This window comes from Crotalus tigris, unplaced genomic scaffold (assembly GCF_016545835.1).
Source record: "Crotalus tigris isolate CLP2741 ecotype Arizona unplaced genomic scaffold, ASM1654583v1 scf7180000017551.9496454, whole genome shotgun sequence".
Classification (NCBI taxonomy): domain Eukaryota; kingdom Metazoa; phylum Chordata; class Lepidosauria; order Squamata; family Viperidae; genus Crotalus; species Crotalus tigris.
This window is the reverse complement of record NW_024096469.1, coordinates 8,777,376-8,804,903: the sequence shown is the minus strand read 5'-3', so window position 1 is coordinate 8,804,903 and position 27,528 is coordinate 8,777,376. Positions and strand designations below refer to the sequence as shown.

At 40.4% G+C, this 27,528-nt stretch overlaps 1 long non-coding RNA gene across 1 annotated transcript in view; it reads right to left on the bottom strand.

Annotated features, from left to right (window-relative positions):
* LOC120309385 overlaps nt 1–21,361 on the bottom strand; it is a 45,498-nt gene extending 24,137 nt beyond the window's left edge. The window contains exon 1 of the long non-coding RNA XR_005557075.1: nt 19,909–21,361. This is a non-coding gene — a long non-coding RNA (uncharacterized LOC120309385). The remainder of the gene's footprint in view (nt 1–19,908) is intronic.
* Nucleotides 21,362–27,528: the final 6,167 nt, after the last annotated feature.

Sequence of the window (27,528 nt, the reverse complement as noted above, 5' to 3'; positions counted from 1 at the left end):
GAGTAGCCTGTGAATCAGCAGCCTGACACTTAGCAGATATTTTGGATGGATCCATATCATCCAGCAGGGCCAGAAGGAATACAATGGTGAGAGCAATAACCTCAAATAAATATAAAAAAATTAAATACTTCTGATCTAGACCCATGTCCACCACATATTTATTTCTTTGTGGAAGAAAAACAATCTCATGATTTGAAATCCTCCCTAGCTTCTTTGCAGCAAAAGTAAAAACCATAAAATTCTTCTTGCTCTCACAAGTTATGCTTTGCATCTTTCTGGAAGAAATGCCTCTCTACCTATTCTTCTGGGTCTGCTCTAATAACAGTGGCAAAATATCTCTTTGTGTAATCTGGTATTTGTGTTTTGAAAAAAGAAAATAAAAGGCTGTAAATTATATAGTCCTTACTATTAAGGAAGGCCAGTTATGCTATGGCAGTGTTCCCAAGGACCCACCTTTCTTTTTCCAAATAGAATAATAAGCATTCTTTATCAAGGAGAAATGCTAAAGGAATGGATTAAGGAACACCCTTCAGGATTGTTCTCTGTCCCTACAATTTTCTGTGGCTTTGGCCATTGAAAGTCAAGCCAGTCTACCTGGAGCCTATAATACTCTGCTTGAGCAGGAGAATACAAAAACACACCACCAGGATGTGTTTATTTTGTTCTACGGAACACTGAAATTTGAAAGTTGAAAGCTGGCTATAAATTATTGGAGCTCTTCAAAATACAACTTTAGAATAATCTGGCATTAATTGTGACTTGGAGAAGCAGCACAGCAGATGAAAACATTCCACTGAGTTCAATCATATTTTCTTGTCAGTACTTAGTACTGTTACTTAGATTTTACTCCTCTATCAGGTTAGTTGTGATGGGTTGAAATATTAGGAACTGTCCATGTGATACTCCAGCAGGCAAGGAAAATCTATATCTGAAACTGGTTTTATTCCTTCTCTAATGATTTTGCAAGCAAGAAAAGGAAGAAGGCCCAATCAAAACCACTAAATTAAGAAAGAAAGGCTAACCTATATACCAAATGTTTGTGAACTTTGAGAAGTTCTGCATTTTGTTCTTTCCCGTAAACCAGAGGTCCCCAACCTTTTGGGCACCAGGGACCAGTTCCATGGAGAGAGGTTTTTCCGCGGACTGGAGGGTGTGTGGTTTTGTGTGCTGCCTGCATCTCGCAGATGGGGCTTTGCTTGTTTGTGCAGACCGGTTGCTGGCATGCCATGGCCCCGTACCAGTCCACGGGACTGGGGCTTGGGGACCCCTGCTCTAAACCATTGTTTTGTTCTAATGAGCTTTTTGTTGTTGTTATTAGTTTCCATACCCACAGCCTTTCTTTCTTGCTGAGGTTAAGCCTACATTTGTTCCATCCACAATCTCACAACTTTCAGATACTAGGATAGGGCCTCTGCTGCATCTCCTATTCAGTGGAGTCAAGATGTACAACTGGATAACAACAACATATTGATGATACCTAATCTCATACCAGTGGATTTTCTCTCCCAGTGGTTTCATGTAGTGAGAGGCTGATCTGGAAGACTAGAGCAAAAAATAACAAAGGGGAACAATGGCCAATCTGTGGTTAGTTTAATCTCTATGATTAGTGTATGAGAAGAAGCAGCTTCAGCACTTAACTGGTTTTACTTCTTCTCAAGGGAAAACAAGGGTCTGTCTTTTTGAGGAAGATGGCAGGGTTTTCTGCAACATCAGCTCCACCATTGTATACTATCCTTCGTGGTTGGTGAAGGACTTCATAGATCTAACAGGAAGCTGGATAAGGCAGTAATTAATGCATATTTAGGAAAGGGATGGTGTCGCCTGTCCTGAAAGAGATAGTGGTGCAACCATTCTCAAAAAGTCAAACTGGGGATAATTAATCCCATGTTAATTATGAATTTCCTCTCCAAGTAATTTCATGGATCAGATTAGGTAGATGCAAAACAGAAGGGGAGAGAAGTTGAGCTATACTGCACTCCTCAATGGAGTGTTCAAGGATTCAGCCTTTCTTCCCTACCAGAACTACCACTTAGGAAGGAGGACAACCATTCCAGAATAGTAGTGCCATTTACTCCCAACACTTGAAGAAAGCCAGAAGAAGCAGACTATGGTTCATATCATTATAATCCAAATAATTTGCTTTATCTAGTGTTCTTTGCAAGCCCTCCATCTTCTCTTCCAACTTTCTGAAAAATGGGAAGTTGGAGACTGGCTAGTACAGTGGTTCTCAACCTGTGGGTCGGGACCCCATTTGGGGTCGAATGACCATTTCACGGGGGTCGCCAAACAAGGCTGTCCGCCATTTTTTCCCCCTTTTCTTTGGCCACGCCCCTGGCACCCGGTGATGTATAAGTGGTTGGGGGTCACCACAACATGGGGAACTGTATTATGGGGTCACAGCATTAGAAAGGTTGAGAACCACTGGGCTAGTAGATGTCAAGACGTCCTCCCTGGAGCCCAGGAAAAGAAGCCAGCAAGCAGGAACGGTTGACAAATGGCTTTTATTCCGTAGAGTACAGTAGAGTCCAAAATAGTTGGGCAAAGTGATGGCTTTTTGAGGAGGAGATACACAGCTACTTCTTTTAAGACAAGTGGTACCAGTCCCTCTCCTGAGGATACATTAATCACCACCCTCACCCAATCTCTTGTTTCTCCCTGAGGGTTTTCACCAACCAAGAAGAAGGATCCATTCTACAAGTATTGTCTGGACCCTTGTCATCTTCCTTAGAAAGAGAGAGAGAAACTTGTTCTCCTTCTAGAAGAAGGTATAACCAGCTAAATTTCTAAGCTGCTACTTCTCCTATAATAATCATAGAAATTCAGGCTGGCTAACCACAGCCTGACTGTTCTGGTTGCTATTTTTGCTCAACCTCTAACTAACTTCTATCAGCACAGCTTATTTGCCACACTTAGGCAACTTCCACAAAGTATATTGTTCTGTCCTGAAATCCTCAACCTGGTATTTCCTAGCAGTTCTTATATTTTTTTTGCACACTCATCAATTGATCCCTCTGATTTCGCAAGCCTAGTAAACTGAACATGAATTTAGAAATCCGCTTTAACTGAAACAAAAATACTAGCATAATGTTGCACTACATGCAAATTGATATTATTTAAACAGCTATACAATGCATCTTACCGCACTCTGCCTAGGTCTGGGGACCGATAACTATGATTTGGATATTTTTGCCCGGCAAGTTTCAGATAGGAATAGGAAATGTGGTGTGTTTGGAGCCTTGGCTCACCCCTTCTTCCCAAACAGAGGCTGTTCAGAGAAGAAGTAAGGTAGGATATAAGCAGGTAAAGCTTTTGCCATAATTATGTTTTATATTTGATTATATTTTATTATTGGTGTGAACCAACAAGGGGCAAAAGTATACAAAATAAATGTATACTATGTATTTGCCTAGAGAAAATAAAGTCTCCTTTGGAACAACCTCAATTCCTGCTAACTGCATGGAGAAATAAATCCATGTTGTTTTCTTGACAACAGTATAGAAGTAGTTTTGGATTATTTTCTTTCCAGAATTTCTTTTATTTTCACTTCCCACTCTAGTCCATTCTAATCCTAGGATTTCTTGGTGGTTTCTTATCCAAGAACTAACTAGATCTGGCAACACTCTAGCTCTTTGGAACTCAGTCAAAGACAACCAGGCTGCCCTAACCTGTTGTATAGATTTTTCCATATTAGAAAAGCTTAAGCAGCTGAATATCTGCATTGCCCTTAAAGGCTCAGGAACCCTCCAGTCCTGCAATGTGAGCCTTAATCTATAGAAAGAATTCTGTTTTCATGAACTGGTTTAGCTGCTATTACTGCAGGATTTTAATGCACAGGTAGTCCTTAACTTATGATCGCAGCTGAGCCCAAAATTATGGTTGCTAAGCAAGACAAGTGAGTTTTGTCCCATTTTTATGATTTTTCTTGGCACAGTTGTTAAGTGAAGCACTGAAGTTGTTAACTTAGTAACTGGGTTGTTGAGTGACTTCCCCATTGAATTTGCTTGTCAGAAGGTGACAAAAGGGGATCACATGGACCCCTGGACACTGAGACCATCATAAATATAAACCAGTTGCCAAGTGTCATGTGACCACAGGGAACGCTGCAATGTTTGCAAGTGTGAAAAATGCTCATAAGTTACTTTTTCCAGTGCCATTGTAACTTTGAACTGTTGCTAAATGAATGGATGTAAGTCGAGGACTACCTGTATTAATTTTGAATCCTAATCAAATAGTTTCAGTTGGCTGCAGTGTCCAAACCCAATTTCATATTTAGAGCAATCAAAATCCAAATTGCCCATTTGTGATCATGATAAATATTAGACACATTACTTAAAAAAAAGATCAATATATTTAAAGATTATTTTAAGGTATTTATTGTAGCTATTTGTTTTTATCTCATAATAACTATGACACTGCTATCAGCACAGGTTAGGTATCTATTCTCAGTTTTCCCTCTTGTTACCCATGTTTAATGGAATGGAATGGAATGGAATGGAATGGAATAGAATAGAATAGAATAGAATAGAATAGAATAGAATAGAATAGAATAGAATAGAATAGAATAGAATAGAATAGGAATATCTTTATTGTCATTGTGTAACTCACAACGAAATTAAGTGCTGTCCACAGTGCACACTACACACAAGTAAAAACCACAAATAAGAACATACATTATATACACATCCTTCATATTCTATTTACCATTGTGCTGCCCCTAATATTGTACTTCAATGTTGCACTATACAGTGGTATTTAATATGGTTACAGCTCTGGGATAAAAACTAAAATATAATATAAGATCGGGTCTTATATTAATTTCTGCTCCAAAAGATGCATTAGAGCATATTTTCCAGTTAGGTCTTATTTTCGGGGAAATATGGTACTAAATGCATCTGTCTGGCTGACAATCTTAACTGGAGCTTATTTTTGGGGTGGGGCTTATATTAGGAGCGTCCTGAAAAATCATGCTAGGGCTTATTTTCTTCTTGGGTCTTATTTTGGGGAAAACACGGTACTTTCCCCCCTCCCCTCTTTTAACATGAATATATCACAAATACGTTGCTGCTAAAATCAAGTCAACAGTACAGGCAAAAGTGTCTCCTAAAGAGAAATTTGTCAAAGAAAAAAGGGGAAATAATACTGGACTTCTCTACAAGGTTGTCCGAATGACTCTCCTCCTGCCCTAAAGAACCAGATGCTCATGTCAGAGTTGCTTTGATGCTGGATTTTATTGGTATGATTCAGTTCAGGAAATATAACCTTTTTTTTTTTTTTGGGCATGGCACTAAGCTTGAGTTTAAAAGGAACCGGGTTTCACTTTTACAATTTGTTGATTGTTCCTCTGTCAAAAGGGTCAGATGTAGAAGGAAGATGGGAGGAGCGGGGCTGAACAAGATGAGAAAGTCTGGATGCATGTGAGGGGTTCTAACTTGTTCTCCACTGCAGCCTTTCTCCATAAGTTCCCTACCAATTGTGATTATGCCAGTCATTGGCTAGCGTCACCAGTTTTCTACCAATGTGCCTGCACATTGGGCTTTGAAGCTCTCTAGCCCTGATTCTTAGTGGTGTTGGATCCAAGCAGGGTTGCTACAGGTAGTCCTTGTTTAGCAACCACAAATGGGACTGATGATTTGATCATTAAGCAAAGTGGTTGCAAAGAAAGTAATTGACAATAACAAATAAGCATAAATAAGAAAGTTAATACATTGCTTGGAAAGTCACACTAAAATTACATTTCAACATGACTGCAAAAAAAATGCCATTGTGTAAATGTTGGCAACCCTAAGCTACAGCTCTGTTGTATCATCATCACTTCCGTTTGCAATATGTATTTGGGGAGAAACAAAGTCAACTCACCTTTTCCCCATGGTGTCCAAACACATTGCTTGGCTGATCATTGTCTCTCTCCTTAACTACCACCACCCCAATCTTTAATGCTTCCTCAAAACAACTAGCAAACATGGGTGTCTGCAGGGTATGGTCCAAAAACCTCAAACTGATAGCTGCATCAGAACCATCAAAGGTCTGCCCATTTTTAGTGCATCTCTCTCACACCCTAGCAACTCTTCTTCCTTTAGTAGCAAAAGAGAAATGAACACCTGGTGTATTTTGCAAAACATGGGTGCATTGTGTCTTTGTTGGTTTTTCCCAAGGTTACTGAAATGGGAGATGAACTGAGGGGAGCATAGCAAGCAGCCTCCCCCATAAAAATGCCAAGTGTTGGTGAACATGCCTTTAAGTGTGGGCTGAAGCAATGAAAATCAAGTTGGATTTACAAGTGCCATGGAAGCAGAGTTTCTCAGAACTGGCAGGATCCGAGTGCTGCTTTATTGCCGGCCTCATGCAGTGGGCACAAGGTGACATTCAGCAGCAAATAAGTAGAGTCTCATTGGGAAGGTTCTCCTCTTAGGATACTCGTCAGATAGAGCAGAGATATGGGCACAGCTCATTGGAAAAATGGTGTGGGGATGTTGCTTCACATAAAGTGTTTCTGAATACATCTAGTGACACTCTCAATTCTTGTAGAATTCCAGAGTGTTGACAAGCTAGAAGGGCTTTCTTGGGCAGATGCAAAAGTGATAAAAAGCTCTGATGAGAAAAGACTGAAGGAAGTGGCTGTGCTTAACCTCCCAGAGATGGAAATATGAAAGCTGGTAGAAGAGGGGAGATAGGCAGGTCATTTTTCAGATAGCCAACAGGTTCTTAAACTGGGGAGGGGAAAGGACAGGACACCTATTACTTGCATTCCCTCTCAATAGCCTACATTGCAATAAGATTTATTTGCATTTACTTGTTTTAACTCTAGAATAAATGGAATCTACAGCACTGTCTCCCACAGCACCCTCCCCCTTTTGATCTTTCCTTATGGAAAGATCCATCTTTACTCCATCTTTATGGATACATCTTCAACGCAAACAGGAGAAAAAGACAGTTGATCTCAGTGCTATGCTACTCTTAGGTTTCACAGTCAAGAATGCTATAAACTCTTCTTTCTCAGTCTCCATCTGAGTTACCTCCTTCTCACCAATAATATTGATGACCTTTAGACCAGTGGTTCTCAACCTTTTTAATGCCGCGACTCCCAACTGGTCATAAGTCGAGGACTACTCAACTGGTGCAGTACCGTTTGCAAAATGGGACTTTTGGCGAGCTCAGAGGGCAGAGACAGCCTGGACAATTCCTATTGGCTTTGGAAAGCCAATAGAATTAGACTCTATTCAAGAGAGTCTATTCTATTGGCTTTCAATAGAATAGGAAAAGGGGGAAAAAATGGCGGACTGTGTTGTTTGGCGACCCCCGTGAAATGGTCGTTTGACCCCCAAATGGGGTCCCGACCCACAGTTTGAGAACCACTGCTTTAGACAAACAGCTATTCTATATCTCTGATAGGGTAGTACACTGATTAAAATGGTCAGCCCCAAGCCTTGATGGAGCTGGATGCTTCCTGGGGAGTTTCTTGCCTCATTTGTCAGTGATACTAGTCAAAACCTGGCCCATCTTATAGGACAGGGAGATGGCCAGGCAACTGATGTTGATGCTCCTACAAGTTCTCTTCCCTACAATAGAGCTAAATTGACATCTTGGCTTTCCAGAGAGCTGAGCGCAACGAAGCAGGTGGAATAGAAGGGGAAGAAGTCTCAAGGTAAAACCAAATACAGGGGGCAGCTCATCTTAAGATCCATTTGGTATCCTGCTTGGTGGCAGAAGATGCAGCAAAGTGGTTATTTTACTGCCTCCATTGGGTCCGCCCAGCAGGTGATGCTTTTCCATACTGTGTAGCATTTCATCCATCAAGACACTTTAGAACAGTTGAAGCTTACTGTCAGTCATTTTCATAATTCTCTGGATAGTTGATCAGATAATCCTGCACTCAGATTCTAATATTGAGCCAGATCACAAGAAATAACCTTGGCAACCACTTGTCTTGTTCATATGGATTGCTTTCTGAGAGATGATGACTACCATTTACTTGCTTGTTCTTTGCCCTTCCTGGCCCTCCCTTCCTGAGTTCACAGTTAGGGGAGGTAATCAGTGCTTCCCTGGGGGTGGGATATGTTCCTGTCTGCTTAAAGAAGACAGTTTTGGGGCATTTTCTGAAAAAAAAACTTTCCATGATCCAGAATGGCTCAAGTCCTCACATATATGTGAACATATTCCTATCATGTGACATACTCAACTGGAATGGATATCTCCCCAGGAAGTGGAATCTAAACTTATATCAATACCTATGGACACAGCACCTGGGATACAGCCAAGGAAGAAGGCGGCTGATAGATATTCTCTGCCACAATTTCAATCACTCTTTTTTTTTTCCAAAATGAGAAGGCAAAAAAGAACTTTCAAGCTGTCTAGTTTAATTTTGTTCACTTGTTTGTATGTGGTATCAGAGAATTAGAATTAGAATGCTTTATTTGGCCAAGTGTGATTAGACCCACATGGAATTTGTCTCCAGTGCAGAAGCTCTCAGTCTACATGCAAAGCAACAGAGTAATACTATTTATAATAATAATACAAATAAAAGGGTAAAGAAGAAGGTTTATAATAATACTTCAGTCAAATGGGTAAATATACATAGGCATTAGACCAGGGGTAGTCAACCTTGGCTCTTTCATGACTCGTGGACTTCAACTCCCAGAATTCCTGAGCTAGCTAAGCTGGCTCAGGAATTCTGGGAATTGAAGTCCACGAGTCATAAAAGAGCCAAGGCTGACTACCCCTGCATTAGACAGTCCTGTGTAGAATTAGGTGTTAGCAGAGGGATGGCATGCGGGAAGAAGAAAGTGTCCCTGTCTCTAATTGTTTTGGCATGCAATGCCCTATAGTGGAGTCCCGAGAGAAGGAGCTGAAACAGTTTATGTCCAGGATGTGAGGGATATATAACTGTAGATATATTTTCAGTTCTCCTTCTGACCCACACAATATACAGGTTTTTTATGGAAGGCAGACTGGTTGCAATCGTTCTTTCTGCAATTTTAACTATCCATTTGAGTCTGTATCTGCCCTGTTTGATTGCTGTACCAAACTAGACAGTTATAGAAGTACAAATGACAGACTCAATAATTCCTCTGTAAAACTGTATCAACAGCTCCTGGGGCTGTCTGAACTTTGTGAGTTAACGCAGGAAGAACATTCTTTATTGTGCTTTTTAAAATGATGCTTCTAATGTCAGGCGTCGATTTCAAATCCTGGGAGATTATAGAACCCCAAAACGTCTCTCTCTGGGAGAGAGAGAGCGAGAGGCTTTCCCTTTTAATTCTCTCTTCCCTCACCCACCAATGCCGCTTTTTAATTTAAGCATTATATATTAATGCATATATTAATATAATACTTACAGATCAGGCACCGCATGGTTTGGACTACAATTCTACAATCCTTGCCATTGGCTACAATATACCAGCTGAGATTTGTACAGGATTCAAGTTGAAAACATTAGAACACATCTAGTTACCCTTTCCTGGGATAACATATTGAAATGGTTGTTTTATTCATGGAGGTTAGTCAATAGTGGTTGTTAAATGTAATCAAGAGGAAAATATTAATAAAGAAAAACTTACTTTTCATTTTTGCTCTGTAAACCTGATAAAGCAATAACAGGGAGGAAGAAGATGCAGTAAACTGGGTCCAAATCCCCTGCTTCTGAAAAGCAGTGAACTTTGGAGGTATAAAAATTCCAGCTAATTCAATGCCCTGCAGATGTTCTTATAAAGCATGTTGTAGCATATAAGCTACTTTGGGGATAAGCTAAAGGCAGTTGTGATTCTTACAGCTCTGTGGAAATGAAGAGATATTCCACACCTTGAGAACTAGCTAAAAGTTGCCACCCAGGGTTGATCTTGCCCTGCAAATCTGTACCTTAGGGTACATGCCCTTTTATTGTGGCCCAGGCCATGTGAGGTCTTTGTAGTTCTCCTCATTCTTGAAGAAGTTGGTTTTGATGAGGTCAGATCTCAGGGCAAATAGAGGAAGAGAAGGACTGAGCTCTAGAGCAAAAACGTGGAAGAAAGAATTTTGGGATGTGATCTTTACTCACTGTAAAAAAATGGTGCTGCTAAATAATTCCCTGTAGACAAGAATAAGTAACTTGGTGCATTCAATAAATGTTGAGTTATAATTGCTGTGATACCTTGCCATAATCCTGGTAGTTTCTCTAATGCAGAGGTGTCTAACTCTGGCAACTTTTCAGACTCCTGAACTTCAATTCCCAGCAACGCTGGCTGGGGAATTCTGGGAGTTGAAGTCCACAGATTTTAACGTTGCCAAGGTTGGACATCCCCAGTCTAAGGCATTGATGGCGAACTTTTTAGAGACCGAGTGCCCAAACTGCAACCCAAAACCCACTTATGCATCGTCGGGTGTCGGGTGGGCGTGGCCCATTGGGCGGGCGTGGCTACAATGGTAACGGCAGACTGGATGGGACTAAAAAGTGCAATCAATCAATTCCAACTTTGCAAGATCTTTTTTTTTCTGTGAGAAGTTGAAATTGACTGATTGCACCTTTTTTTTTTTTTTTTTTGCACACGGCGGCAGAGGCCTAAAGCGAAACGGTTTTATAAAACCCAGCTGAAGGCCTAGGACTCGGGCGACAGCGTACGTGCCCACAGAGAAGGCTCTGAGTGCCGCCTCTGGCACCTGTGCTATAAGTTCACCACCACTGATCTAAGGGATTCCAAAGTCCGCAGAGAAAACCTTTACTGGCACCATTCAGGTTGCCAACTGACTTGCTCAGGTGTGTTGTGTGATCTTCTCCCTTCCTCTCCGAGGGAGAAAAACAGTCTCTCTGAATGTCTATGGAGAGCCTCAATCATTCATGTCCTGGTTGTCCCCAAAGTGCTTTTCCCAAAAGGCAACTGGACTTTCTTGAGTTGCTTTTTTTTTTGAAAACGTTTTGCTTCTTATCCAACAACTGAAGAAGCTTCTTAGATGAGAAGTGAAATGTTTTCAAAGGAAAAAAAAAAACCAAGAAAGTCCAGTTGCCTTTTGGAAAAAGCACCTTTGGGACACGGTCTCTCTGATTTCACATAGTGTTCTAGGCCATAAGGTTGGTTGGTTTTTAGATCACGTATTGTTCAGGTTGGTGTGGTAACTCAACACCTGTGGTTTCTTGCTTAATGTAATCAGTGAAACCAGTTAATTGGGGCTTCTACTCTTAAACTAACATGATAGATGAACCCATTCTGTTTCTATGTGCTTCAAGAGTTTCTGCATGTGTTTATACCTGATATTGAATGCAGGAAAGGTGATGTAATAAATGGGAGATTGTATCTGAGTTTTCTGTCATGGAAAAAGTATTATGTTTTTGCTTCCGGCAAAGTATAAAATATGATTTCTACTGATATGAGTATATTAAAAAAAGGCTTTGTGTTGCTGTTGCACATAAAATAGCTTTCTTTGCACTGTAGAAAAACCTGCCTTTTTGAATTTTGCATGTGTACATGTGGGTGTACAACTATTCAGACAATGTTCAATGTCAGGGTGGAGCATACTAGTCCCAGAAGCCACGACAGCTTAGGTTTAGCCCACCTTCTAGATAATTAAAGCAAGAATAGCTAATATGCCCAAAGACACCTCCCTTGATGCTCTGTGGGCTTTCTAGTTTAATTTATTTCAAGAAGTGATTAATTTAAAATATATATAATAGGCATGCTGTGAAAGAATGCTTTTTTTTTATTATTGAGACCCGCTGGCTTTTTAAAGAACAAAATGGTGGGTGCTTTTTATCCAGTGTTCTGGTTGGAGTGGGGCCCTGTACCCTCCTCCCCCCCCACAAAAAAAAGTTATCTGGGGTGGAAGGAAGTGTTGTCTGGATTTTAGAAAGGAGCATGAGAAGCATCTTCAACAGTTTGCCTTCTAGGAGATGGGACATCTGTGATGGGCCACACTATCCTGGCAACTATCTTGGAAGAGCACCCAAACTATACTCTCAAAATTCAAAAGGTTTTTTAGCTGTTTATTAAACATGCAGGAGGCCCATCCCTTCACATTTTAAGCAAGGAGTACTTAAGAACAATGAATCAGTCTCTCTGCAGAACCTCATGAAAGGATCAGAGTGAGTAATTTCCACAAACTTATTAAAAGATAAGGACGCTGATTCTAGGCCGCTCCTTGTGAAGTGTTTGTCATTTATTCTTATGCAACAAAATACAATGATGCAGCTGTGTTTCCTTATAGAACCTTATTTTATGAGCATGATCAGAGGCAGATGTGAAGGGTAGCATGTGATACAAAGCAATGGGAATTCAGACAAACAGCCCAGCCCTCAAGGAATTCACAATCAGTTCTTAAAAACATTCTGATTTCAAAGTGAGCTTCTAAGACAAAAGCTTTAAAACTGGTGTCCTTGGAGAATTTTTCCTTGATTGATTGTGCTTTGTTTTATCTCTAATTGTTTCCAGGAGAATGCTGGTGAATGGACATTACATGGCCTGACTGTGGTCACTTCTACATTGCAAATTTAAAATAACACATGTTAAAGTAGCATGGAACTGATTTAACTATCATAATTTCTTCTTCCAACACACTTTAAAACAGGGATGCTGAGAATTGTTCTTTAGGTAGTTTTAACTACATTCATAGCATTCATAGAATGGTGGCTGGCTAGGGCACACTGGTTTAAAATGGTTGCAGAAACATTTTTATAGAATAACAGAGTTGGAAGGGACCTTGGAGATCTTGTAGTCCAACCCCTTGCTCAAGAAGGAGACTCTATACCATTTCAGACAAATGGTTGTCCAATCTCTTCTTAAAGACCTCCAGTGTTGGAGCAGCCACAACTTCTGGAGGCAAGCCATTCCACTGATTAATTGTTCCCACTGTTAGGAAATTTCTCCTTGGTTCTAGGTTGGTTTCCTCCTTGATTAGTTTCCATCCATTGCTTCTTGTCCTGCCTTTAGGTGCTTTGGAGAATAAGCTGTCCCCCTCTTCATTGTAATTTTGGTAATATAGGATAGCAATTATTCTTAATCTCTAATGCAATTCACAGCTTATTTTTATTTGTTATTTCAATTTATATGGTGACCATCTATCCAAGAAATTCTAGGCAATGCACACCCAAAAACAGAGAATCACACTGAAACAAAAAACAACAAAAACTCTTGTGGGCTCAATAAAAACACAAACTACTGGACACATATATCAATGCCATAACTTCCAAATGAGCAACTAACAATGCCTGAGGAAAAAGCCAGGCCTTCACAAAAGGCCAATAGAGTACAGCTGTCCCTACTTCAACAAGGAGGCCATTCCACACATCCGATGACATGACAGAGAAGACACACTTTTGCGGACCTGCTAGGTGGCATTGTTTACACCGTAGATGGTACATAGAGCAAGCCAGATCAGGTGTGTGGGCAGAAATAGGCAGAGGCAGTTCTAGAAGTAATATGATTGCATGCCATGTAGGTCTTTAAAAATGACAACCAACACTTTGAATTGCTTCTGGAAGTCTGCTGGAAACCTCTGCAACTCCATAGCAGTGATGACACATGGGCATACCACAATGCATTCCTAATTGCATGTGCCACTGAATTTTGGACCAGCTGAAGCTTCCAAACATCTCCAAGGGCAGCTGAAAATAGAGTATGTTGCAATAGTTCATTTAGAAGGAGAATAAGTTGGGAGTGTCCATGAACAGCATCTCCTGATCTAAGAATGGGAGCAACTGACACACAAGCTGCATTTCTATGAAATACAACTGTTAACTGCTGCTTAAGATGGAGGCATGAGCCCATATTGTGCACCAACTCATGAGTGGGGGAATGTAACTCCATTCAGGGTTAACAATGGAAAGTCATTAGATCCAGGGGACCCTAAAACCCACAGTCATTCATGAGTGAACCAAAGCTACTTCTTCCCTATCCAGACCCACACAATCTCCAGGACTTGGGAAGGCATCCTGGCAGCATCACTTGACTCGTCCAGGGCCCAGGATGTAAAACTAACTATAATCCGCATACAGTACTGATTGGGCTTAACTCGATGTTGATGGATGACTTCATCCAACAGTTTCATATACAGTAGATGTTAAAAAGAAGTAGGGAGAAAGTCAAGCACCGAGGCACCCTGCAAAGCAGAGGCCTAGGACTGGACTTCTCTTCCCCAACAACACTGTTAGGAACAGGCTTTAGAGGAAAAAAGAAGAACAAAGAACAGTGCCTCTTCTCTCACCCACCCCTAAACTGGTCCAGAAAAATACCATGAGTGATGATACAAAAAGCTGCCAGAAGATCAGAGATGGATATACTACCTCATCCAGAGCTTGCCAGAGATCATTAACAAACGTGATCAATGCCATCTCAGTGCTATACGCAAGGCTGAACCCCACCTGCCAAGACCCAGATAATCCTCTGGGCAGAAAATTCCATGGTTAATAGGGAGCAATCTGTCCATGACAAGGGACTGATGGCAACCTCTCCCAACTCCAGATCACATTGCCACTGCTCTAACATGCAACCATCTAACATGCAACCACCAGTGCACTGACTAACCAATATGGAATGTGCTTATTTATTTGGTTGTTATTACTTCCATCTATACTACTGTTGTAATACTCATTTGCATAAATTCATCAAAATTGCTGATATTTCATACACTCCATTGCTATAATATTCCAATTGGAACCTAGCTTTTTCCATATTTCACCATTCTTTCCATGTTAGAGAAGAACAACCTTGTTGGTGTAAGAAACAGAAATAATCTTATAGATCCACCTGTTGCCATGCATGCATTTAAGTTAGATTTATTTAGAATAAAAGATAAACAGATTAAACTATGTGTTCGTTCTCACCTTTTGTCCAGAAACTCAGAGAAGCAACAACCCTATGACATACGCCTGATCCAAGATCATCCAATAAGCCCTTGTTTCTGAGGGTAGACTTGAATCTGGGTCCCTGAGCCTAGTCTTTCCTTCCTTGCCTTCTTCCCTTATTTATAAGTTTTACTGACTGCCTCAATCCTAAGGGATTCTTGGCAGTGTACAAAATATAAAACATAACAAATAACGTACAATAATATAATACAATACACTCTAGTCTACAACAGCATACAGTGTAACATACCGTAATTTCCCTAAGATATTTCCCACTGAATGTAAGATTTTTTTAAAAAAATAGAATAATTGCTCTTTTAAAAAAACAACTTATTTTATAATGCAAAAACATCCTACTGGTCGATACTCTATGATAACATGGTAATTTACAGATATTCCAACTATCAGTTTCAGCAGCAGCATCATAATGTTAAATATCGCTATTTACATGTATCCGCAACCCAGTCTTATGTCTTGTCTCAAAAGAGCTTGGAGCTCAGAACCACTTAGAATCTCAGTGCACCTGAGGGTAGCAAGTTGGACTGGTAGGAATGAGGAGGAAAGCGATTTGCATCTGCTCCCTCCCTCCCTCCCTCCCTAGGTTTTAGTAGTGAAAGAGAAAACCATGTCTTAAACTGATTTAATATTCTCCCATCTGAGAGTCTGGCCAAGATCTGGAAAGACTGCCTCCTCCCCCAGCCTGTTGCCTGTTCACCCATATTACATCTTTGCTTTCGCCTTCTCAACATGTGAACTTCTGATGATGAGAAGAGCTGGGTCTTGGAATCCAGAAACAGTAATGGGGTTAGGAAAGGGAAATGTTCAGCCAGAATTCTGGTTCTGAACACAGTCAAGAAAACCTGAGGCGCTAGATCTCATATATCCCATCCCAAGAATTAGTCAGTATGTGTAACATCCTCTGTGGAGTAATAGTAGGCAAGGAATCCATTTATCCTTAAAAAAAAAAAAAGAATATTCCTGTAAGTGAAGGGTTGTTCAGTTCAAATCTGAGAGCTGAATGCGATGAAATTTCATTTTAATGTATGCTGATTAGTGTACATTTAAAGTAAAAGTTATTCTATTCTATTCTATTCTATTCTATTCTATTCTATTCTATTCTATTCTATTCTATTCTATTCTATTCATCTGATTTAAGAAAGAAGGAAAAAGAAGAGACCGTTGAAGTTGCCTATCAACTTGAGCTGGCAGCCCACTTGGGTGAATTCTTCCCTACCATGTCAAGATTATATTTATTGTTTTTTTAAAAATTCTGTCTCTAAATGAAACAAACCGAGGAAAATTAAATTCTGCCCTTTCTTGGAGTCACTTTGGAGAAGTGGTTCCCTTATAGAAATTTCCTTCACAAGAAGGAGTGCAATTCTTTGTTCCAAATGTCAGTACTATTATCTGCCCAATCCTTCCTAAGGCTCTTTTTTGTCCTTCCCCCTCTCCCACTTTTTTGTAAAGCAGAGAGTCAACTCAATTTTGCTATATATTGTTTTGAATATTGGAGGAGGGGGGAAAGAGTAGTTTAAATATTTGGCCTCTTATAGCTTAATTGTGGGTGGGTGGGTTTGATTTCACCAGTTCATTTTAAGAACAATAAACATCTCTTGCTAACAGGTCTATGCAGACTTTATGTGTACAATTTATCTTTTCTTGATGTTCATTTGTTCACTGGTAGGAGTTTGCAAGCTATTACTGTAAAAAAAATATCTGCACACTAATAGGAAGAGAGCTATGGAAATTCTGTATCCCCCCCTCCCTTGCTTATTTGAAGAAATATTAGGAAGCAGTTCCATTGGAGTGGATGACTCAGTTACAACTTCAGTGTTGGAGATAAAGATCCCAAAAAAGCCAACATCTTCCAACCCTTTTGCTTCTTTAAGTCAATCTTCTGTACTAGGACTAGGCAATAGGTTATGGAGTGTTCCCCACAATTGCTTGAGAAATAGACCATCCAGATGTCAAAGTATGTTAGGCCTCCACTTATATGGCTGGAAAAGCAGAGTGAGGTCACACTTGCAAGAGACCAAGTGCATCTCATTGTTATTCAGCTGACTCATTTAGCTTTCATTATGTAGAGCTGTTCCAGAACAGGCAGGATATCAGTAGCTACCAGTAAACAGTACTGTTTGGCTCTGGTCCAAATGTCCACCCACTGTCCTTTTCCCAAGAATTTCAATACAGGTAGTCCTCAACTTACAACAGTTCATTTAGTGACCATTCAAAGTTACAACAGCACTAAAAAAATGATTTACGATTGTTTCTCATACTTAAGGCACCAGGCTAGAAACCAGGAGACAGAGAATTCTAGTTCCATCTTAGCCATGAAAGCCAGCTGTGTGATCTTGGGTCAGTCATTCTCTTTCGGCCCAATCCACCTCACAGGGTTGTTGTTGTGGGGAAAATAGGAGGAGGAAGGTGTGCTGGATATGTTCACCACACTGAGTTATTTGTAAAAATAATAAAAGTGATAGGTAGGTAGGTAGGTAGGCAGACAGACAGGCAGACAGACAGAGCTCTGTCCCCACAAAACCAAAGTTCTTCTGAGCATTTCTGGGTGCACTGGAGAGAAAAATGGGATCCAACACATGCCTGGTTAGTTTGGTGTTAGCCCACATTCTTCTCCCCTCCTTCAGGAGAACCCAGGCTGCCTACTTGGCTGGCTGACCTTTATGCAGCAGGCAATCCCAGCAGTAGCTAAAAGCAGGGACTGGTCTGCAGAATTGGTTGGCCTCCAGCTGGATGGATATCGTCTTGGGATAATATTGGGGGGAAAACCCAGACAAGCGAATAAAGAGACTCAAGTAGGTCAAAGGAGGCTTGTGGCTAATTGTTGCTGGTGCTTCCCCCCACCCCCACCCCTACCCCACCCACTCCACTCCAATCATGAAGAAAACATACTTTTGAAAAAAAGAAAGAAAAATGCTACCATCTGTCCCTCCCCAGTCTTTAATGCCCCCCCCCTTTCAGCTCCCACCAGATGCCTAAGTTCCCAGTTCCCAGTTCCCAGCTCACCCTCTGGCTCCACTCCAGAAATAAATCAAGGTGTCTCTTAAACTCATTTATGTTCTTTTGCTTTGGAGCATCTTCAGCGCAGTCACTTTGCCAAAGCCCTCTAGGCAGAATCCTCGGTAGACATTAGCAGAGAGCACTTCATCTTACCGACTACACATATCTGATTTGTTTCTTGGGGGTGGGGGTGGGGGAAGGAGAACCCCGAAGATGAAGAAGAGGCAGGAACAGGAGAGACTTATGCACTGGGGGGGTGAGGGGGGAAATTGGTTCAGTGCTGAAGTGAAAAGGGCCTGAGTCAGAATAATGAATTGGGGACATTATCCTCGCTCTACCACACCGCTCAGAACTTTCCCAGACCTGCATGGGTGACACTGACCTTTAAAATGTCTGGAAAGATGCACAGTGAAGCATACTATAAGGAAAGATAGCCAGGCAGTGGGGGGAGGTGGCAGGAGACTTCACAATGATTTGTTCCCTGTTTCATTACATTTGCACATCAGATGAGGACTGTAGCTCTGATGTTGAGGAGACAACAAGATCTTTGATCTGCTCAGCCAGCCAGCCGGGCAGGCTGGCTGTCACATATAAACTGCAAAGGCAAAATGGCAACACTGTTGTTCAGCATTGGTGCCACCAACATTTAAAGGAATGGCTAGAAGGGAGTCTATGAGCCATGTTCTGCATTGATTGCTCACTGCTAACTCTCATTGGGACCAGTAATTGAAAGGGAAAGTCACATGGGTGTTCAAGGGGGTGAGGGAGACAAATCATAAAATGACAATGACACAATTGCAGTGACCGACATTCTTATGAGTATATAATGGTGACATTTGCAAGGTGATATCACTGCTCATGTAGCATCATTTTGGCAGCATTGTTGTTGGTCATAGAAATATACCCCAAAGGTGCTTTTTCAAAAGGCAACTGGACTTTGTTTTTCCTTGAATATGTTTCACTTCTCATCCAAGAAGCTTTTTCTTGGATGAGAAGAACAACAACAACAACAAAAAAAAACATCTTGGATGATAAAAACAAAAAAAATCTTCAAAGAAAAATAAAGTCCAGTTGCCTTTTGAAAAGCACCTTTGGACAACCATGACCTAGATGACTGAGAATCTCCATAGGCTTCTAGAAATATAATGGCTGTTTCCACTATCCTTGTACCTTCTCTTCCTTTATTGCAATTAAAATTCTTAAGAATTTTTTTTTCAGTAAGCTATTCCCAAGTGGCTTCCAAACTACAAAGTGTAACAGACTTCCATAGCCTAGGTATCCTTTAGATATATGAACTTCAGCTTCCAGAATTCTTACCACAGACATCATGATAGCTGGGAATTCTAGGGGTTGAAGTCAACATACTTAGAGAATGCCCAAGTTGGCACATGCTGCTACATAGGATCACCAAAAACTAACTCTAGTAAGGAAACCTGAGTTTCTTAGAGGCTGGGATTACAAACTGAAGTAACAATTGGTTCAAGTAGAATATTCCTGCTGATCAGATAGCATGGCCTTCATTCTACCAATAGGTTCTGCAGTCTAGACTAGTTCAAAAGAATAGGCAAAAAAAACCCAACAACCCTATGATTGAGACACCTTGCATATTTCTCATTTATTCTGATAAGGCTTACACTGTAATGTAGTGTTTCTCAACCTTGACAACTTTAAGATATGTGGACCAACTCCCGGAATTTCTGATCCTTAACCACTGGATGAAACTGACTCTGGATGATCTTGATGATTGTAAACATCTGTTGGCATCAAGTGGGTCACAACTGATGAAGGAAAGATGACCAATGTTTCCATAAAGGTGGTCTTCACCATCACTAAATATTAAGAACCAAATTCAGTTTTCCAACCTCTTGCATCTATGTTGCAGCAATTGATATATGCAAACCCACTTCCACTCAAAACAGAGAGCCTGGGAGAATTCTCAGCCCTTATTGCTTCAGAAAGTAGTCTGACTTCCGATACTTGGAGAAGCATTGTTTAAATCTTGAGAAGTTTCCACTTCCTCAAGAGTTTGGCTTTGTCTATTCAGGATGATGAAGCCCATCAGTGTAGCTCTAGTCCCACCCTATACCTACCTCGGTAGCAGTTTTTGAGAGGGGAAAATCCATCCATGGTGCTGGGCTCCATTGGCAGGTCTGTGCAAAATGAATGGTGGGCCGTGACTAGTAGGTCAACCTGACATGTAGTTCAGAGCTATCTGCAAAGTTTCCTTCTCCGTGACTTCCTTTCCTCATTCAGCTTTTGGAACACCTGTAATTTAGAACAGCACACTTAGGCAGGAGGCTCAGAAATTGGGGGTGAAGGAAACAGCTTGATATGTCTTGTAATGAGGTGCAGCTTGCAAGCCTTGCTCCAAGGGACACCAAATTAAACAGCCCTGTAGTACAACTGGACAGGCTATTTCTATAATCATAGAGCTGCAACAAACTGCCTTTGCCACAGGCTTTTATTTGAGATGCTAATAACAGGCTGTGGTTTTGAGGAACCGGAGCTCTCACTAGACAAGGCAGAGTCTTGTCGAATTATTGACTTTGTAGTGTATATCATTCCCCATTGCAGCAAGGTAAGGCAGCTCTCGCTAGCATTTTTGGAATACGTTAAGAAACTGTGCAGGGCACCGATGGAATGTTTCTGTTTTATCTTATTAGACTTACCCAATGTCACGTTGCTATTCAACCTAGCTAACGCTGTGCTGTTCAGGAAAAAGTCTTACATTAACGACTTTTGTCACAAAAGTCATTAACATAATAGGACTTCCACATCAAAATTGAATATTAATGCTACACCAGGCTGAGGTAGTAAGAGGGATAATTGCTCTAATACATTTTCCAGTCGGATTTTCCCGTCGTGGTAGCAATTGCATTAGCAAACCCGATTATTAACACATCTGATACAATGGTAGTGGCTAATAGGCGTTAAGTCGGTTCTTTTTTTCTTCTTCTGACCCCCATTTGGGGCCACAACCCTTGTTCCAGAACTCAGATCACAGAGGCTGCCAAACTCAGCTTGCACGTATCGGCAAGAAACGCTTAAAAAGGACAGTGAACAACACTGAGATAAGGAAAGGGTTAGGGCTGTATGCAAGAGAAGACCCAGCAGAAGAGGACTTATTCCTCACTGTGCGAGGGCACCACTTGGAGACCTGGAAAAATTGCTCTGGCTGACTGGAAAACTCAGCCATGAGGATCATCTTCATAGCAATGGAAAGTTTTGACGGGCCAAATGCAGCATTAAGTTATAAACACTAACAGTGTATCTAGGTACAGTCTGGCTGCTTGATTCAATGGGAATGAAGCAGCCTCTCGCAGGGTAAAGATGCTGTCAGTAAAGATGCTGTCATTGCCACAGTTGCTTCGAGCACATTCATTTTAGCATATTAGTGGGCCAATTCTAAATCAGGATGTGAGACCCTCTAAGTTCAGCAAAAGGCACTTTCAAGTATGTAAGGCTATGAATGTGCTTAGGATTCATAGCCTCACAATTTACCCCAGGGGTAGTTAACCTTGGCTCTTTTATGACTCGTGGACTTCAACTCCCAGAATTCCTGAGCCAGCCATGGGAGTTCAAGTCCACGAGTCATAAAAGAGCCAAGGTTGACTACCTCCTAACTCTTGTCTGGCCCCTAGGTAAGGATATATCAGGTTGCCTTTAGGTAAGGCATTGCTCAGTTTGTCCTGTCCTTTCTCCTTAAAATATCCTTAGATTTTTATCTGTTCCTACTTTAACAAATAAGGAATTGAAGCAGTGCGGAAATGACTTGCCTAATTCCAGCTAATTAATATGTTTAAGAGATTTGCAGAATTCCAATATTATGACAAGGCTGAGATGATTGAAAGCAAATATGAAGGGAGAACACCAGCTGGATAGTGCAGGGTGTGGGAAGAGGATAGCAAGGCGGTGGGGGAGAAATTATTAAGGGCACACAGTAGTCCTGCCTTCAGTAATTATGTCTGCAAAAGTTCCAACTTTCCTTCAGAAAATCAGATTCTTCGTCAGAGATCAGAATAACAGGGACATATATCTAAGTGAGAAGAATAAATGCAACCTTGAAAGATTAAAAGCTTGCCTCCAGAAATGCTGTGTTTCACAATGAAGAAGGGGCATTTCTATCTAATGTAGGCATAAAAGTGCCAGTCCCAAAACTCACCGGAGGTTTGTTCATCTTTGTGAGCCTTACGCTTGCCACTGCTAGAAAGATTCTGAAAGTACACATTTTGACAACCTTCCAACCTGTTGAACAGCAAGGGTTCAACAAGACAAGGAAATAGGAAAAGGGTACCAGCTTAATTCACAAACAGGGTGATTACTGCCTAGAGGGCAGCTTGGTTCTGATCACTGGCATGACTTCCCCAGTGTCACCTACTGTATTTTGCAACTTGAATATGCTGTACAAATTTAGCCTTTTTAAGTGTATTGTCTTCACTTAATGCTTGGATGCTTCTTTTACAATTTGGGTTTTGAAATACAGGAACGAGACAAAGGGCACGATCATGTTTTCAGACTTTGCCTGTTACTGCTGGTGTCCTTCCCAAGGCAGGAACACCACTTTCTTGTCCTTCCTATTGTCAAATAGGATTTCCACCATCCCTTTTCCAGCTTTACCAGACTCTTTCTCCCCTTGCCCTTTCACTCACAGGCAATCTTCCTATCCATTTATCTTTCTAGCAAGAATCACCTGCAGGAGTTCACTTAAAAAAGAGAAAAGAAACGTGCAAATAAAAGAATTATCAATAAAAATAAGTTGTCAGCAGTGTTCTGCACCATATGAGAAACTAGGAAGGAAAAAGAAAAATATTCTAAAGTTAATGAACCTTAGTGTGTTGCATAAAGATTTTAATTTGGCAACAGGCTATGTGTAAAATAAAGCTATTCATCAGGTGGCTTTATACTGGACTGAAGCCTCAGCTCAGCCCTGGAGGGATATGCTGGGACCACACTCTAGAAATCAGTGGAAATGCCGGAGATGAAATGACATTTGATTTGTCTATGGAGATTCTCAGGACATGGTTGTCTCAAAGGTGTTTTTCAAAAGACAATTGGACTTTCTTTGTTTTTCCTTGAAGTTGGTAGACAGTAGATTGAACAACCCTCTCTCAACAGAGGGGGAAGGATCTGACACCACCTATCTACAGTACAGTCCTTTCAGCAGTTCCAAGAAGGTTCCACTTCCATGTGCACTATTCAGGTAACCCCGAGGGCACAGATACACTTCCATGTGGCCTGAATGCCTCTCAGAGAGAATGCTAACAATCAGATGACTGCAAGGAATATAAATCCTTCCATTCTCCACCATTCAATCAGAACTGAAGAAGCTTCTTGGATGAGAAGCGAACCATCTTCAAGGTACAACAAACAAAGTCCGGTTGCCTTTTGAAAAAGCACCTTTGGAACATTTGATTTCATTTCATTTATATATTTCAATAAGTTAAATATTGTTAAGGAGATTGCTCTCCAATCAGATGTTGATTATTTTTCCTTCTGCCACATTAAAATCACAGTGGAATAACAAGTTAGGAAGGTGGAAAAGGCTACCTTGTTAGATCACTCATTCTGAACCTAATACGAATGCACAGATCAGTTTTCATTTTGCTCAGTGTTGGGTTCATTGTTGTTTTAATTTCTGTTTATTTTAAAGTAAGAAAATTTTACATTTTGAGTCTATATTGGCCTAGAATTAATTGACATGCACATTTGTGTAATAAATAAGTAAAATAAGGTTTGGGAAGTCTTTGGAAGCTGGACTTGAGGTTTTTGGAAAAAAAGAAGGCAGTCCAGAGGCCACAAGTTATATCTACCCAACACTAAGTTTCTCTGTCCACTTTCACATATTTAATATTACAATAAGCTGAGATGAAGATAGAATTTGCCAATAAATATCTACAATGAAAATTAAAGCATTTTTTTTAAAAAAAAAATTCAGAGCCCACAAGAATACAATTGTAAAATGCAGCAGTAGAAAAACAGCACAATTGTAAATGAGCCCCAATGGCAGGCATGTTTTGTAGAGGATGGATTAAAAGCCTGAGGAACTGTGCAGGTTTTTCTGTACGGGCATCAAGAGAGGTGCCCAGTGAAGCTTGCTGCAGATCTTTATTGGCCATCCACCAAAGGCAGGGTTGGCCTACTCCTGTAACTCTTCTGTACAACTTACATGGGGAGGATTCTCTCAAAAGGACTGGTTTTCTCACCCTTTGATGGAAATGCAAAGCAACAAGGGGAAGATTCCCTACATGCCATGGCAGATCAGAAAATGCCTCTCGTGGAAGGAGGAGTTTACTGCAGCAACTCTCAAATGAGAGCTGCTTAGAACGAAGCATCTTTTCTTATGCACCCTACCTCTGATTTTCATTCAGCCATTGCTTTGCGCTATTGAAATCAATCAATGAATCCATTGATTTATAAACCGTCAATCTTATGTAATTCAACCTCATGTGATTTACAAGCAATAATACAATAATAAATGCATGAAAACCACGACCAACAAAAATCCTGGCACCCCAAATACACCACCAACCCACATGTGTATAACAAGCTAGAGTTTGGAGTTGATGTAGATGAAGATGTGGGATTAACACAGAAGGCTTGATCTATGCTGGCAGAGATATTATAAGTGGAGGGTCCAGCTGCTCTGTCAGCATAGATCAAGCCTTCTGTGTTAATCCCACTGTTTGTATGTAATATGTAGAAATAAAGTTGGGACGCAGAAGATCCAATTTAGGCTTAGGATTGTCAATGAAGCCTTTATGTTCTAGCACAGGGGTCTTCAAACTTGGCCCTTTTATGATTTGTGGACTTCTCTCAGCCAGTATGTCTGGCTGAGGAATTCTGGGAGTTGAAGTCCACAAATCATAAAAGGGCCAAATTTGAAGACCCCTGCTCTAGCACTTCACCCACAAGTCAAAAGAATATGATCCTACCAGAAGTAGGTTCAGAGGAACTCAATTATATAATGGAATAAAGGTGTGGGGAGAAGTAAATTTCACTCTTATTTGTAAATTTTTGCATGATTTGTAGTAGTTGGGCCATTTTCAGCTGAAAATAAACACAATACAATAACCTTCACATCCAAATTAGACTGCTGAAACAGACTTTATGGTAACTAGAGAGGCACATTTACGAGGTAAGCTCAGTTCAGTACTGGTGGTAAAATAAATCTCAAGGCTCTGAATACGCTCAAAGCTATGCTTGCTTAATCTAATTTATTTCTATTTCTCCTGACTGATTGATAAACCTTAGTATTCGTTAAGCACAATATAGTCAGTGTAACAAACCTGAAACCTGTCCAGCTCTAACATTAAGACAGAACCTAGGAGTAGTGATTTTAACTTGAAACCAAAAGTATATTTTAAGTAAACCATATCTTTATTTTTCAGAAAAAAAGCAATTTAGAAATATTTTACCAATAGCATTTCTACAAAACATATTTTGTTGGTTGCTACCAGTATTTGGATCATTATTTCAAGTCTAGTAATCTTTTCAGTTGAACAAGGATTTGAACTTTTTTTTAGAGAGATAGCCAGCTTAGCCCTTTGCAACCAAACAACGAAGAATTTAGTCATACCTTAAAATTAAAAAACTCATTATCACATACATTTTTATGGACTACACATCATCAGATGCAAGAAGCATATTTAAAATTAGTTCTCACTAATCTATGAAGCACATTCTTATCTAGCATTCCTACTCAGTGCCCTCCAGGTAAGGCTGGACTACTATTTCCAACATTCCCAGTTGATATGGTCTCTGGGAACCCAACACATCTGAACAGCACGCAATAGGAAAATTTGCATTTAATCTGCCTTGGATCTGTAAATGACTCCCAGCAATGAGGAAAGAAAAGGACAATGTTCTACTACCTTCCAATATTCTATCGAAGTTTTCAAATTTCTAGTTCCTTTACTGATGTTGGGAAATTCCTAGCCAGCTAAGGGGCAAGGATCAAGCAGGGAATTAGCCTTGAGTTGTTGCGCGGCCACAAGAAACTGATCCCTCCCCCAAGCTCCATGGAACCTTGTTTGTTTGTCCCCAAGGAAAGGTGAGCAGTCTGGGGAGATTCTTGTAGTATAGGTACAATACAATAAAGTAGTCAACTGGAGCCTTTCACTTATGGATCTTATTGCTTGCGCCTGACAACTCTCATCTCATACCACCTGTAGATTTTGGGGGAAAGTAGGGAATTGTTATAAACTCTTAAATCCATCTTCTTAGAAACTTAGTATCTAAAGAAAAACTGTCCAGACAAGAAATTCAAATAAATGATTCAGCGTTTTTTTCCCCTTTTCTTGGGAAGTTCATATATTAATCTTAAGCGCTATCTGGATTAATTCAGGTCACATCTAAATGGAAATAAGGTGATTTCAATGCTGTTTAACTCATTGTGCTTAGCAGAACATGAATTTGATTTAGCTTCAGCTGAGATTAAACAGTGGCACTTGTGTAACATTTTCAGGCTCCAGAAAACATTATGCATACTAGCCACAGTCCAACTGGATTGGTAAACAGCTCAGCCAAAATGGCCATAAAGAGCTACCCAGAATTATGTGAGAAATGGTGAGCATTAAGTAAATTCCAAAAAGGGCTTTTTAAAAGAAAAAAAATTGGGTGGAGACTCAGAAAAGATGTCCTGCAGCATAAATAGCATGTGAAAGATAAGACAAGAATGATTGTCAAATGCATCGCAGAGAAGTTATGCAAGAAGGCATGATGTTAAAGGATGATAAATAAGAGGATATTATCTTTCCTTGCCTAACATCACAACCCTTAATGAAACATTTTGTCTTTTTTTAAAGACAAAAATCCTACACCACATTAAATCATCATGTTGTTAGCCATTATGAAAATCAACAAATGGAAGTGATAGGAGCATTTTCGTTTTGCTTGAAATGTTTAGATGCTCCAAACCATCGTGTAACAGTTAAGATCCAGTTTCTGATCATTAAGTGATTTTCAGCCAGTCATTCTCTTTCAGCCTTCCCTGCAGGACAGGAGAACATAGCAGAAGAGAATCCTATGTAAGTTGCCTTAAGTTCCTGTATCGGTCAGAACAAATGTAAAAGGAAGGAAAGAAGAGAGGGAGGGAGGAGTAAAATAGAAGACGTAGATACACAGCATAGATAATAGCAATGTAATTGTGATTTAAAACTGGAGGGAAACAAAACCCTGATGACTCATACGTGAATTGAGACTTGTCAAGATCAAAATAATTTGCTGATTTGGTATCAGAACAGAATGGGAAATGGGCAACCCTCCAAAGAATTCAGCCAACATGAGAAATGGTATAAACTGCTGAGGAGTAGGGATCAGCAATGCTGAGGGATTGGATGACAATGAAGATGCTTATAGAGAAGAGGTGAAGGCTCTGGTGGATTGGTGCAATAAAAGTAACCTGGTTCTAAATGTTGATAAAACAAAGGAGATCATTGTAGATTTCAGAAAGAGCTGGCATAGTCTTACTCCATTCAGTATCCAGGATGCAGCTGTGGAGGTGGTCAATAGTATTAAGTATCTGGGGGTGCAGATAACTAACAATCTGAATTGGTCTCTCCACACCTCATCTTTAGTGAAGCGTGCAAACCAGAGTCTGCATTTCCTGTATCGGATGAGGAGAGCACATCTCTCTCCTTCTGTTCTGGCCACTTTTTACAAAGGCACGATTGAAAGCATTTTACCAAACCGCACCACTGCCTGGTTTGGTG